This window comes from Kogia breviceps, chromosome 10, assembly GCF_026419965.1.
Source record: "Kogia breviceps isolate mKogBre1 chromosome 10, mKogBre1 haplotype 1, whole genome shotgun sequence".
Classification (NCBI taxonomy): domain Eukaryota; kingdom Metazoa; phylum Chordata; class Mammalia; order Artiodactyla; family Physeteridae; genus Kogia; species Kogia breviceps.
Genome location: NC_081319.1, coordinates 69661029 through 69673675, shown reverse-complemented (window position 1 = coordinate 69673675; position 12647 = coordinate 69661029). Strand labels below are relative to the sequence as shown.

The 12647-nt window shown below is 43.5% G+C and overlaps 1 long non-coding RNA gene across 2 annotated transcripts in view; it reads right to left on the bottom strand.

The window, feature by feature from the left end:
* LOC136792007 (uncharacterized) overlaps positions 1-12647 on the bottom strand; it is a 125922-nt gene that overhangs the window by 86930 nt on the left and 26345 nt on the right. The window lies entirely within an intron of this gene.

The following is a 12647-nucleotide window of genomic DNA, read 5'->3' as shown; positions in this document are numbered from 1 at the left end:
CAGCTGGTGCCTTTGTTACAGCAGCCCTAGGAAACTAGCTCTGTGTGTGTATACATACATACATATGTGTGTGTATACATACACACACACACACACATAATAAGCAAGAAAGAAAGCGTACCTAGCTAGTACATTCTCATTTTTGTAATTCACTACAAGACAGTAGTTGATGTCAATAACTTCTTTCTTTCATTCCCCATCCTGTGTTCCCTTTGCCTTCAACTAGCATCTCAGCTGGTTGAATTCTTTATGTGATGGGGTAACCCTTTATTTAATTACTGAAGAATATGAGTTATCAGTGGTCCTGTCTTTTGTTGATTGCTGTTGTTTTCCATTAGCTTTTACTTTGGAATATGAAGTACTAAGAGGCATCCCAGAGAACATTCCTGATTCTAGACATACTTCTGACCCTTTTTTCCTTGGTTACTAGGTTTGATCATTCCAGTAAGTAGAGTAATCCCTTCCTTTGCCTGTTGGTTCAGTGACATGAGGAGCCCCAAATGGCCAGGTGGCAGTCTCGGCTTCCAGATTAATGAAATCAATGTCATGTCCCATGGCAGAAGCAATTCCTCTACTGGGAACAATGACCTTTAAACCAGAAGAGCTCAGAGTTGCAGGAATAGGAAGTACTTATAGATTATTAGATGTTATGATGAGAGGAACCATGTACACTTTCACCATTTGATTTCCAGATCTGTATATTCTGGGCATTTCTTTGAAGCAGTTCATCTTATAAGATGAACCCCAAGTATTTCAAGATGTTGTCTCTTTTATGATTTGGTGGGTCAGATAATTCCTAGTACCTAATGGGCACCTCAGATCACATGGCCACTTGATGTCTCATGGCCAAACATTCAGTCTCTACCAGGTCCTAGAAGAAAGCTTGCAGATAAATCAAAAGGAAAATAGTTCTCTGCAGAACACAGCATGGAATTGCTTGGAGAGCTTACATGTGTGTGCTGTGACTCTCCATCAGGGTTTCCATGGTTGGATCATAAAAGGCCCAAGTGATGGAGCCATTTGCACTGCAGCCTGAGCCCGCTGCAGAGCCCACCCTTCCCTGGACCCCACTCAGAACTCAGTAAATGGGTCTGAGTTATACACTCAATGTGATGTGCATTGCCTCCTGTATTCATTCCCTAGGACTGCTGTAACAGGTTACCACGAACACAATGGCTTAAAACTTCAGAAATTTATTTTCTCATAGTTCTAGAGGCTGGAAGTCTAGAATCAAGATGTCACTCTCTCTCAAAGGGTCTATGTGAGAATCCATCCCATGCCTTTCTATCTCCGAGCTTCCAGTGGTTCCCGGCAGACCTCGGTGTTTCTTGGGTTGCAGACACATCACTGTAATCTCTGCCTCAGCCAGAACATGGCCTTCTCCCTGTGTGTCTGTATCTTTACATGACATTTGCCTCTTCTTATAAGAACACCAGTCATATTAGATTAGGGTCCACCCTAATGACCTCATCTTAACTCAATTACATCTGCAAAGACCCTATTTCTAAATGAGGTCACATTCTGAGGTACTGGGGGTTAAGATGTCAACATATCTTCTTGGGAAATGCAATTCAAACCGCAACACCCCCCAGATCCAAAAAGACCCACAAAGCATTGGGCATCATTTTTAGTCAGAGGCAGTACAAGGTACCATGCTCACCTTTAAGAAAATAACCCAACTTGCTCTAAACCACTGGACCCTCAGAAAGGTTGTTGAGACGGCAAGTCCCTACATTTTTTTTAACATCTTTATTGGAGTATAATTGCTTTACAATGGTGTGTTAGTTTCTGCTGTATAACAAAGTGAATCAATTATACATATACATATGTTCCCATATCTCTTCCCTCTTGCATCTCCCTCCCTCCAACCCTCCCTACCCCACCCCTCTAGGTGGTCACAAACCACAAAGCTGATCTCCCTGTGCTATGCGGCTGCTTCCCACAAGCTATCTTTTGCACAGCAAAGGAAATCATAAACAAGACGAAAAGACAACCCTCAGAATGGGAGAAAATATTTGCAAATGAAGCAACTGACAGAGGATTAATCTCCAAGATTTATAAGCAGCTCATGTAGCTCAATATTAAAAAAACAAACAACCCAATCCAAAAATGGGCAGAAGACCTAAATAGACATTTCTCCAAAGAAGGCATACAGATGGCCAAGAAGCACATGAAAAGCTTCTCAACATCACTAATTATTAGAGAAATGTAAATCAAAACTACAATGAGGTATCACCTCACACCAGTTAAAATGGGCATCATCAGAAAATCTACAAACAACAAATGCTGGCAAAGGTGTGGAGAAAAGGGAACCCTCTTGCTCTGTTGGTGGGAATGTAAATTGATACAGCCACTATGGAGAACAGTATGGAGGGTGCTTAAAAAACTAAAAATAGAATTACCATATGACCCAGCAATCCCACTACTGGGCATATACCCAGAGAAAACCATAATTCAAAAAGACACATGCACCCCAATGTTCATTGCAGCACTATTTACAATAGCCAGATCATGGAAGCAACCAAAATGCCCATCAACAGACAAACAGATAAAGAAGATGTGGTACATATATACAATGGAATATTACTCAGCCATAAAAAGGAACAAAATTGGGTCATTTGTAGAGATGTGGATGTATCTAGAGACTGTCATACAGAGTGAAGTAAGTCAGAAAGGGAAAAACAAATATCGTATATTAATGCATATATGTGGAACCTAGAAAAATGGTACAGATGACCCGGTTTGCAGGGCAGAAATTGAGACACAGAAATTGAGACACAGAGAACAAACGTATGGACACCAGTGGGGGGAAAGCAGTGGGGGGTGTGTGTGATGAACTGGGAGATTGGGATTGACATATATACACTAATATGTATAAAATAAGACTAATAAGACTAATAAGAACCTGCTATATAAAAAAATAAATAAAATTCAGAAAAAAAAAAAAAAACAGACGTATTTCCCTGGTGGTACAGTGGATAAGACTCCGTGCTCCCACTGCAGGGGGCCTGGGTTCGATCCCTGATTAGGGAACTAGATCCCACATGCGTGCAGCAACTAAGATTTCACATGCCACAACTAAGGAGCCCGCCTGCCACAACTGAGACCAGGTACAACCAAATAAATAAATAAATAAACAAATGCTTTTTAAAAAAACAGAAACAGAGTCATAGACACAGAGAACAAATAGATGGTTGCCAAAGGGGTAGAGGGTGGAGGGAATGAGTGAAATAGGTAAAGGGAATTAAGAGGTACAAACTTCTGGTTTCAAAATAAATGAGTCATGGGGATGAAATGTACAGTGTGGAGAATATAGTCAAAAATTATGTAATATCTTTGTATGGTGATAGATGGTAACTTATTGTGATGAGCACTTTGTAATGCATAGACATATTGAATCGACATGTTGTACACCAGGAACTAATATAGTGTTGTAAGTCAATTATACTTCAAAAAAATTATGACTGTTGTGGTATTAGCGAGAAGGGCAATGAGTTAGGTACTAACTCTTTCAAGGAATAAGAAGGAGCAACCAAGGGTCAGTAGATGTCTGCAACAATAGTTCTGTTAAATAGCATGAGATTTAAAGCTGGGAGTTTGGGGGGGAAAGCAAAGGATCATTTTCTGGAAGTGAAGCAAGTAGGTCAATCTTAGCCCAGTGGCAGGAGGAGTGAAGGAGAGAAGACAGTCACCATTTGAGCTAGTGGTGGGGAAAGCAGTGTCACCAGGGAGATCCAGTTTTCCAGAAGATCTAGAAGATGAAGGAACCGTCCACAGAAGACAAATCCTAGGGCCTTTCTCATGCCTGAGTTTGGAGGGGCTTGGTGAAGGGTTTTAGAAGTTAGGGGGCAGGAGACAGGATGAGAGAAGGGGAAGCAGGGCCAGATGGGGATTAGATGCAGGGAGGAGGCTGACCAAGGACCATAAACAGGGATTAAGGATGTAATGAGATTAGTCCTGGCATCTGCAGCAGAGCAGTGGTGGGGCTGAGTGGCTGGTGAGGCTGTCAGGGAGAAAAGTAGTGCAGAGAAGTATGTATAAGCATACCACGCCGAAACAATCCAGTATATGCTGGGGAGGGGTTGTCTTGCTGGGTGTATGCAGTAATCTGGGCTGCTCACCCTTCAAGTCTGGCTAAGGACGTGGGGAAGATGGGCTTCTCCAGAACTCTGACACTTACCAACGCTTTTCCAAGAATGGTCAAGAAATTGATGAAAAATTCAGTGAAGGAGAAGAGAGCACAAGAACAGATACCAACATAGATTTGATTTAAAATGTAACAATGGTGAAATTTCAGTTTGGTGAGGAAAGAATGGTACTTTATTTAATAAGTGTTGCTGGGACTTCCCTGGTGGTCCAGTGGTTAAGACTCCCGCTCCCAATGCAGATGGCCAGGGTTCTATCCCTGGTCAAGGAACTAGATCCCACATGCCGCAACTAAAAAAAAGAAAAAAAAAGATCCCGCATGCTGCAACAAAGATCCCGCACCGTGGCAACAAAGATCCCACATGCCACAACTAAGACCCAGCGCAGCCAAATAAATAAATATTTTTTAAAAAGAGGGGCTCCCTTGATGGCGCAGTGGTTAAGAATCTGCCTGCCAATGCAGGGGACGCGGGTTCGAGCCCTGGTCCAGGAAGATCCCACATGCCGTGGAGCAACCAAGCCCGTGCACCACAACTACCGAGCCTGCGCTCTAGAGCACGTGAGGCACAACTACTGAGCCCACGTGCCACAACCACTGAAGCCCACGTGCCTACAGCCCATGCTCCGCCACAAGAGAAGCCACGGCAATGAGAAGCCCGCGCACCGCAACGAAGAGTAGCCCCTGCTCGCCGCAACTAGAGAGAGCCCATGTGCAGCAGCGAAGACCCGATACAGCCAAAAATAAATAAATAAAATAATTTTTTAAAAAAACTGATCAGCAAAAAATAAATAAATAAGTATTGCTGACTCAACTGGGATCCCACCAGGAAGAAAATGAGGTAGAACCCCTATCTCTCACCATAGTGAAACAAAAAACAAATTTCAGATGGTTTCAATGTGTATATGTAAACAATATGCAGAATATATAAAAAATATATTACAAAAAGCCTTTTATTTTATTTTCGACCATGCCTTGTGGCTTGCAGGATCTTGGTTCCCCAACCAGGGACTGAACCTAGGCCACGGCAGTGAAAGTGCTGAGTCCTAACCCCTGGACCACCGGGGAATTCCCTCCAAAAAACCTTTTAAGCCAGACCAGAAAGACAGAAACTATAAGAGAAAAGATCGACACATTTAATTACATTAAAATGGTAAGTTGTTTATGGCTAAAGATACTTCAACCAAAGTCAAAGGGAATTAATAGAATATGAAACAATTTGAAATCCATGTGAAAGACAAGTTAATATCTATATTATACAAAGAGCTCCTGGGAATTCCCTGGTGGTCCAGTGATTAGGATTCGGCACTTTCACTGCCATGGCCCAGGTTCAATCCCTGGTTGGGGAGCTAAGATCACGAAAGCCACGTAGTGCGGCCCCCCCCCCACAAAACAAAGAGCTCCAATAAAGTGATAAGAAAAAGACAAATAATCCACTGGAAAAAAGGAAAAGGGTAGAAATAGTTCCCAGAAGAGCAATCCATATGTCTAACAAGAATATGAAAAGATATTTAGTCTTACTAGTTGTCAGGGAAATGTAAATTAAAGTAATAGCGTGTTATCACTTAATACCCACAGATCAGGACTTCCCTGGTGGTCCAGTGGTAAAGAATCCTCCCTATGATGCAGGGGACTCCAGTTTGATCCCTGGGCAGGGAACTAAGATTCCACATGTTGTGGGGCAACTAAGCCCATGTGCCACAACTACTGAGCTCACACTCCTCAACTATAGAGGCTGCGTGCCACAAACGACAGAGCCCACGCACCCTGGAGCCCACACGCCACAACTAGAGAGACACCCATGCACTGCAACTAAGACCCGACACAGCCAAAAATAAATAAATTAATTAATTAAATACCCACAGATCAACAAAAAAGAAAACCACAAATGACACCTATTGTTTATGGGAATATGGGTAAAATGGCTCTACTCTCATTCATTTCTGGTGAAAAAGTGTTTGTTTACAGCCATTTTAGAAAACAATCTGGAAAGATCTATTAAAATTGAAATATACACGCCCTTTAACCCAACAATTCATACCTGGGAATCAACCCACTTTAAAAATAAATAAATAAAAGCAAGAGCACATAAAGATGGATATGTCCAAGAATATTTATGGTAGCATTAGTCAAAGTGGTGAAAACAAAACAAGGCAAAACTGAAAAACAAAAGGAATGAACCTTAATAAGGCAATGAGTGAATAAATGGTGGTGTATCCATGTTGCAGAATATTATACAGTCATTAAAAAGGAGGAATTTAGCACTATGCTAATTGATGTGAAGGGTTAAGTCAAATAAGCAAGAAGAAGAGATATATATATACAACATGGTCACACCTTTATATAAAAATAGTGACAAAAATAATCCTATACATCAGGGGTCTGCGCCCTGTTAGGAACCAAACCGCACAGCAGGAGGTGAGTAGCAGGTAAGCGAGCAAAGCTTCATCTGCCACTCCCCATCACTCTCATTACCGCCTGAACCATCCACCCCCACCACCACCACACCATCCATGGAAGAACTGTCTTCCACGAAACCGGTCCCTGGTGCCAAAAAGGTTGGGGACCACTGCTCTATATGTTCCAGGTTTTTTATGTATGATTTTATCAACAGGTGGAAAGTCTAGAAGGACACATACCAGAGTATTAACAGTGGTTTTCTGGGGAAGAAAAGTCAAAATGATAAATAAGTAAAAATTTTAAAAGAAAAAAGGCATCTATAATAATAACCATTTTTCCAACTTTTTGTAAACTAACACATTTGGTGTGTGTAAATGCATAGAGAGGCAAATGAAGGGACAAGCACCAATGTTATAATGGTGGATTTTCTCAAGGTTGGGGAATTTCAGGTGATTTAATTTTCTTTCTTTTTCTTTTCAACATGCTTAAATTTTTACAATGATCAACATTTCTTTTTTCTTCATTGAGGGAAAAATGTTGTGTGTGTGGATATGATCAACAAGTCTTGGTATGGGATTGGTATTATGGTATAGGAAGAGGATGGAGCCAAGGAAACTCAATTACCCTCCACTCCCTGGTACCCTCCATCCCCTTGTGCCCTCCCTCCCATGGTACCCTCCATTCCCTGGTATCCTCCACCCCCTGGTACCCTACATTCTCTGGTGCCCTCCATCCCCTGCTACCCTCCATCCCTTGGTACCCTCCATTGACTGGCACCCTCCATTCCCTGGTACCCTCCATCTCCTCTGCCTGCTTGTTCCCTTCAACCACTCATCACAGTCAGTAAGTAGCTTGTTAGAAGGGAGGAGGGGAGAGCAGGAAAGTGTGATGTCATGGGCACCCAGGGAGAGAGCATGTAAAATGAAGGAGTGCCAAGAGCTTCAAATGCTGCAGAGAAGGCAGGTAAGACAAAGACTGAAACTGTCCCTACAATTTAGTGACAGGGAAGGCTAAAGGCCTTGAGTAGAACAGCTTTAGTGGTATGCAGGCACCAGAGGCCCCCCTGCAGAGGGTGAGGGAGCATGAGGGGGCCAAGAGAAAAGCCCGCTTGGTAGACCAGAAGGACACAGGGATGGGTAAGGATGATTTGAATTAGATGTCAATTTTAAAATGTGTGAGGGGCTACATGGTTTTTCAAATTTATTTAGGCATACACAAGCATAAAAAGTTGAAATCATAGGTGTAGACAACCCCTTCTGAAAGTGTGGCTGTGAGTGGGATAAAAATGTGATGGCAGAACCTTGAGGGGATTAGCAGGCTTACTCCAAGAGAGAGAGACTTGAGCATGTTCATCAGCTTATGGGATGGGGCCAGTTGGGAGGGGGAGGGGACTGAATACGTTTGAAAAGAGATCATGAGGGGAGCCCCAGAGAGGCCCATGTTCCCAGGCCTGGCTGCACATCAGAATCACTGGGCCCACCCAGAACTATTCATTCAGACTCTCCAGAGGCTGAGCAAAACTATCTGGACTTTGAATAAGACACTCGAAGAGCACTAAAAAATATAGCAATTATCTAGGAATAAATTTAACAAAAGAGGGACTTCCCTGGTGGTGCGGTGGTTAGGAATCCGCCTGCCAATGCACAGAACATGGGTTTGATAGCTGGTCCGGGAAGATCCCACATGCCACAGTGCAACTAAGCCCATGCGCCACAATTACTGAGCCTGTGCTCTAGAGCCCATGAGCCACAACTACTCAACCTGCACACCACAACTACCAAAGCTCGCATACCATAGAGCCCACGGGCCGCAACTACCGAGCCCGTGTGCTGCAACTACTGAAGCCCACGCGCCTAGAGCCTGTGCTCCACAACAAGCGCAGCAACCGCAATGAGAAGCCCAAGCACCTCAATGAAGAGCAGCTCCCACTCGCCACAACTACAGAAAGCCCGTGTGCAGAAATGAAGACCCAATGCAGCCAAAAAAAAAAAAAATTTAACAAAAGATGTGCAAAAAGCATTATAGAGAAAAAAATATTTAATTAACTGAATAAATGTATGTATGTGAGTATACAAATGAGTGGACACACACACACACACACACACCACGTTCGAAGATTGGAAGACAAACTTCCAGGATACAAACTTCTAGTCATAAGATTAACAAGTTTTGGGGATGTAATGTACAGCATGGTAATTATAGCTAATAATACTCTATTACATACTTGAAATTGCTAAGAGAGTAGGTCTTAAATGTCCTCACCACACAAAAGAAATGGTAATTATGTGACTGGTTGGAGTGTTAGCTAATGCTATGGTGGTAATCATTTTGCAATTTATAAATGTATTAAATCATCACATTGTATACCTTAAAAATACACAGTGTTATATGTCAACTATATTTCAATAAAGCTGGAAAAAAAACAAATTTTGTTAGGTCTCCCCCATCTTATATCTTCTCTTCTTAATATGTGCACATTTGAAAAAATAAAAAAGGATTAGAAGACTCAGTTTTGAACAATGTACTGATCTGTAGATTCAATGCAATCAAATCAAAATCCTCATGGTTTTTTTTTTTTTGATAGAATGTGACACGTTGATTCTAAACTACATATGGAGGGGGCTTCCCTGGTGGCACAGTGGTTAAGAATCCGCCTGCCAATGCACGGGACACAGGTTCGAGCGCTGGTCCAGGAAGATTCCCCCATGCCACGGAGCAATTAAGCCCATGTGCCACAACTACTCAGCCCGCACGCCTAGAGCCCATGCTCCACAACAAGAGAAGCCACCACAATGAGAAGCCCACGCAACGTAACAAAGAGTAGCCCCCACTCGCTGCAACCAGAGAAAAGCCTACACGCGGCAACGAAGACACAACACAACCAATATTAATTAATTAATTAATTAATTTTATTAAATAAATAAACTACATATGGAAATTACATGGCCAAGAATAGCTTCCTAAATATATATATATGGGAATATCGCTCTACTGAATATCAAACTTCATAAAAGTACAGTGATTAGGAGAGGGTGGTATTTGTGCAAGGATAGACAGACTGAAGAAAAGACTAGAAGCTGACGTCGAGATGGACACAAGCTGTGACTTATGTAGCACTAAAGAGTGCAGGGAAAGATGAGCTTTTTCATTTAACAGATTGAGTGTTCATATTGGGAAAAAATGAAACTCGACCCTTACCTCACACCATAGTGGGATCAAAAAGACAATAAAAGATTAGAATAAAGAACAATAAAGATTATAAAAGGTGATAGAAGGTGAAAGAAAAGTTTGAGGATGAAAGCCTCAGGGTGGTGACAGATTACTTTTCCTGACACAAAAGCACCAACCTTAAATGAAAAGTCTGACAAATTTGGCTTCATTAAGATTAATAAATAATTCCATTTGTACAACATTCTAAAACAGGCAAAACTGGGACTTCCCTGGTGGTCCAATGGTAAAGAATCCACCTTCCAATGCAGGGGACACAGGTTCGATCCCTGGTCAGGGAACTAAGATCCCACATGCCACGGGGCAACTAAGCCCGTGCGCCACAACTACAGAGCTCACATGTCTCAACGAGAGAGACTGCACGCCCCAAACTACAGAGCTCACATGCCCTGGAGCCCGCACACCACAACAAGAGAGAGAAAAACCCACACACCACAACTAGAGAGAAGCCCGCGCACCACAATGAAGAGCCCCCGTTCCGCAATGAAAGATGCCACATGCCGCAACAAAGATCATGTGTGCTGCAACTAAGACCCAACACAGCCAAAAAAATTAAATAAATATTAGAAAATAACTGCAAATATTAAAGAAGAGAGGTGCTTCTTTAAAAAATAAATAAATAAAACAGGCAAAACTACCCCAATAGTGTCTAGGAAAACATACTCAGGCTGAAAATGATCAAGGGAAGCAAGAATGAGACTGTACAGAAGTCCGGGTGGTAGTTCCGTGAAGGGGAGGAGGGGCTGAGTCTAACAACGTTCTTTTTTCTTTTTTTTTTTTTTTTTTTTGGTGAAACCGTCTTAGTTCCCCAACCAGGGATTGAACCCACGACCCCTGCATTGGAAGGGCAGAGTCTTAACCACTGGACCACTGGGGAAGTCCCCAGTGTTCTCTTTCTTGACCTTGATGAGGTTACATGGGAGTAGGCTTTGTAATAATACATTAACTTATACATTTATGTTTTATGCTTTTTTCTGTATCTATAAAGGTTTTAAGGGAAAAAAATCTTCCCATGTGATTCTGATGAGCAACTACATCTAGGCACCCCTCATCTAGAGCCTCAATGGAGCAGCACTGTAATAGCCACATCTGTTTCAGGTGATAGAATCTAATCCTGACTCACAGATCTCAGACATCGACTCACATATCTGAAAAACCCAGGGTAGTTTCAGGAATGGTTGGTTCCAGATACTCCAACGAGATTATTAGGAACCTCCCCTCTTTGCTCAGCTTCCTCCTTATCCTGCAGGCTCTCGACCCCAGGACAGCCCTCACAAGTCCAGGCTAAGCCCTGCAAGGTGAGCCACATGAGCAGAAAGGAAACGTCCCCTTCTCTGGCGTCTCAGCAATAGTACTGGGTTGCCTCTCCCTGGACTGAACAGGGCCACATGCCTACCCCTGACCAATTGATGTGGCCAAGAATCTGAAGTATGATTGCCCAGATGTGAGGGTAGAGTCAGCCTCACCTGAATCATATTATCCATATGGGAGAAAAAATGAAGTTTCCTCTAAGGAATAAGTGGGTGTCATTACCAACAGAAAAGGGAAAAGATGCTTGGGCAGAACAATAGGGATCAATGGGCTAGAAGCCCCAGTGAGGTCAGAGGAGAGGTGTGGTAGAGGAAAGTGGGCAGGGGTTGGGGGGAGGTGATTGTCACTAAAGAGTGGGACGTCTGGGCTTCCCTGGTGGCGCAGTGGTTGAAAGTCCGTCTGCCGATGCGGGTTCGTGCCCCGGTCTGGGAAGATCCCACATGCCGCCGAGCGGCTGGGCCCGTGAGCCATGGCCGCTGAGCCTGCGCGTCCGGAGCCTGTGCTCCGCAACGGGAGAGGCCACAACAGTGAGAGACCCGCGTAACGTAAAAAAAAAAAAAAAAAGAGTGGGACGTCTGAATTGTAATTTCAGAGGTGGAGCAGTTTCAGGTGATGACAGGCTCCAAGGTGTGGCCTTGGTGGTGGGTGGCAGGGCTGTCAAGGAGCCAAGACCCCAGGATGTTGGAGGCTCCAGAGCTCATGCCCAAGTCTTCATTAGTAAGGGTGGAACCCTAATAAGATGTGTGCACATGTGACTCAGTCTCAGAATGATATCTGACACAAGAAATACAACCCAATAGCCTAAAGTAATTAACAAGCAATTTCATTCTTTAGTCACACCTCTCAAGGGATTTAAAGGGAGTCAAATACACAGTTCAAAGCCACACTAACTAAAATCTCCTCATGCCCTGGAGCTACTCAACCTCTATCTCTCACAAAAAAAAATCAATCAATCAAAAATGCTCCTCCTCCATACCCAGCTCAACTCAGCCACTTTCCCACACGGAAGAATCAGTCTTCTTTAGGAAGGGAAGATGGAGGGAGGAGAAATTGGACCAATAATTACAGGACTCTTTTTTTTTTTTTGGCAGGGGGGCACATGTCTATGCCAGCCTCTCACTGACCTTTTTTTTTTTTTTTTTTTTTTTTGTGGTACGCGGGCCTCTCACTGTTGTGGCCTCTCCCTCTGCGGAGCACAGGCTCCAGACACGCAGGCTCAGTGGCCATGGCTCACGGGCCCAGCCGCTCCGCGGCACGTGGGATCCTCCCGGACCGGGGCACGAACCCGCGTCACCCGCATCGGCAAGCGGACCCTCAACCACTGCGCCACCAGGGAAGCCCTCACTGACCATTTTTGCCCCATCACAAGGAGAGTGACCTAGAAGGTACGTAAAAACAGCCACTGGGAGGGCCGCCATGAGGTGCCACAAAATGAACAGTAGTTTTTACACTTGTGGTCTCCAACCCCACCCCTCTCTTTGTGAGCCTCCATCTCAGAACCTGGAATTAATGTTGAATAAGCAGGAACAATCATGGCAGAAGCTCAAGCAGGAGCCACTTTCTC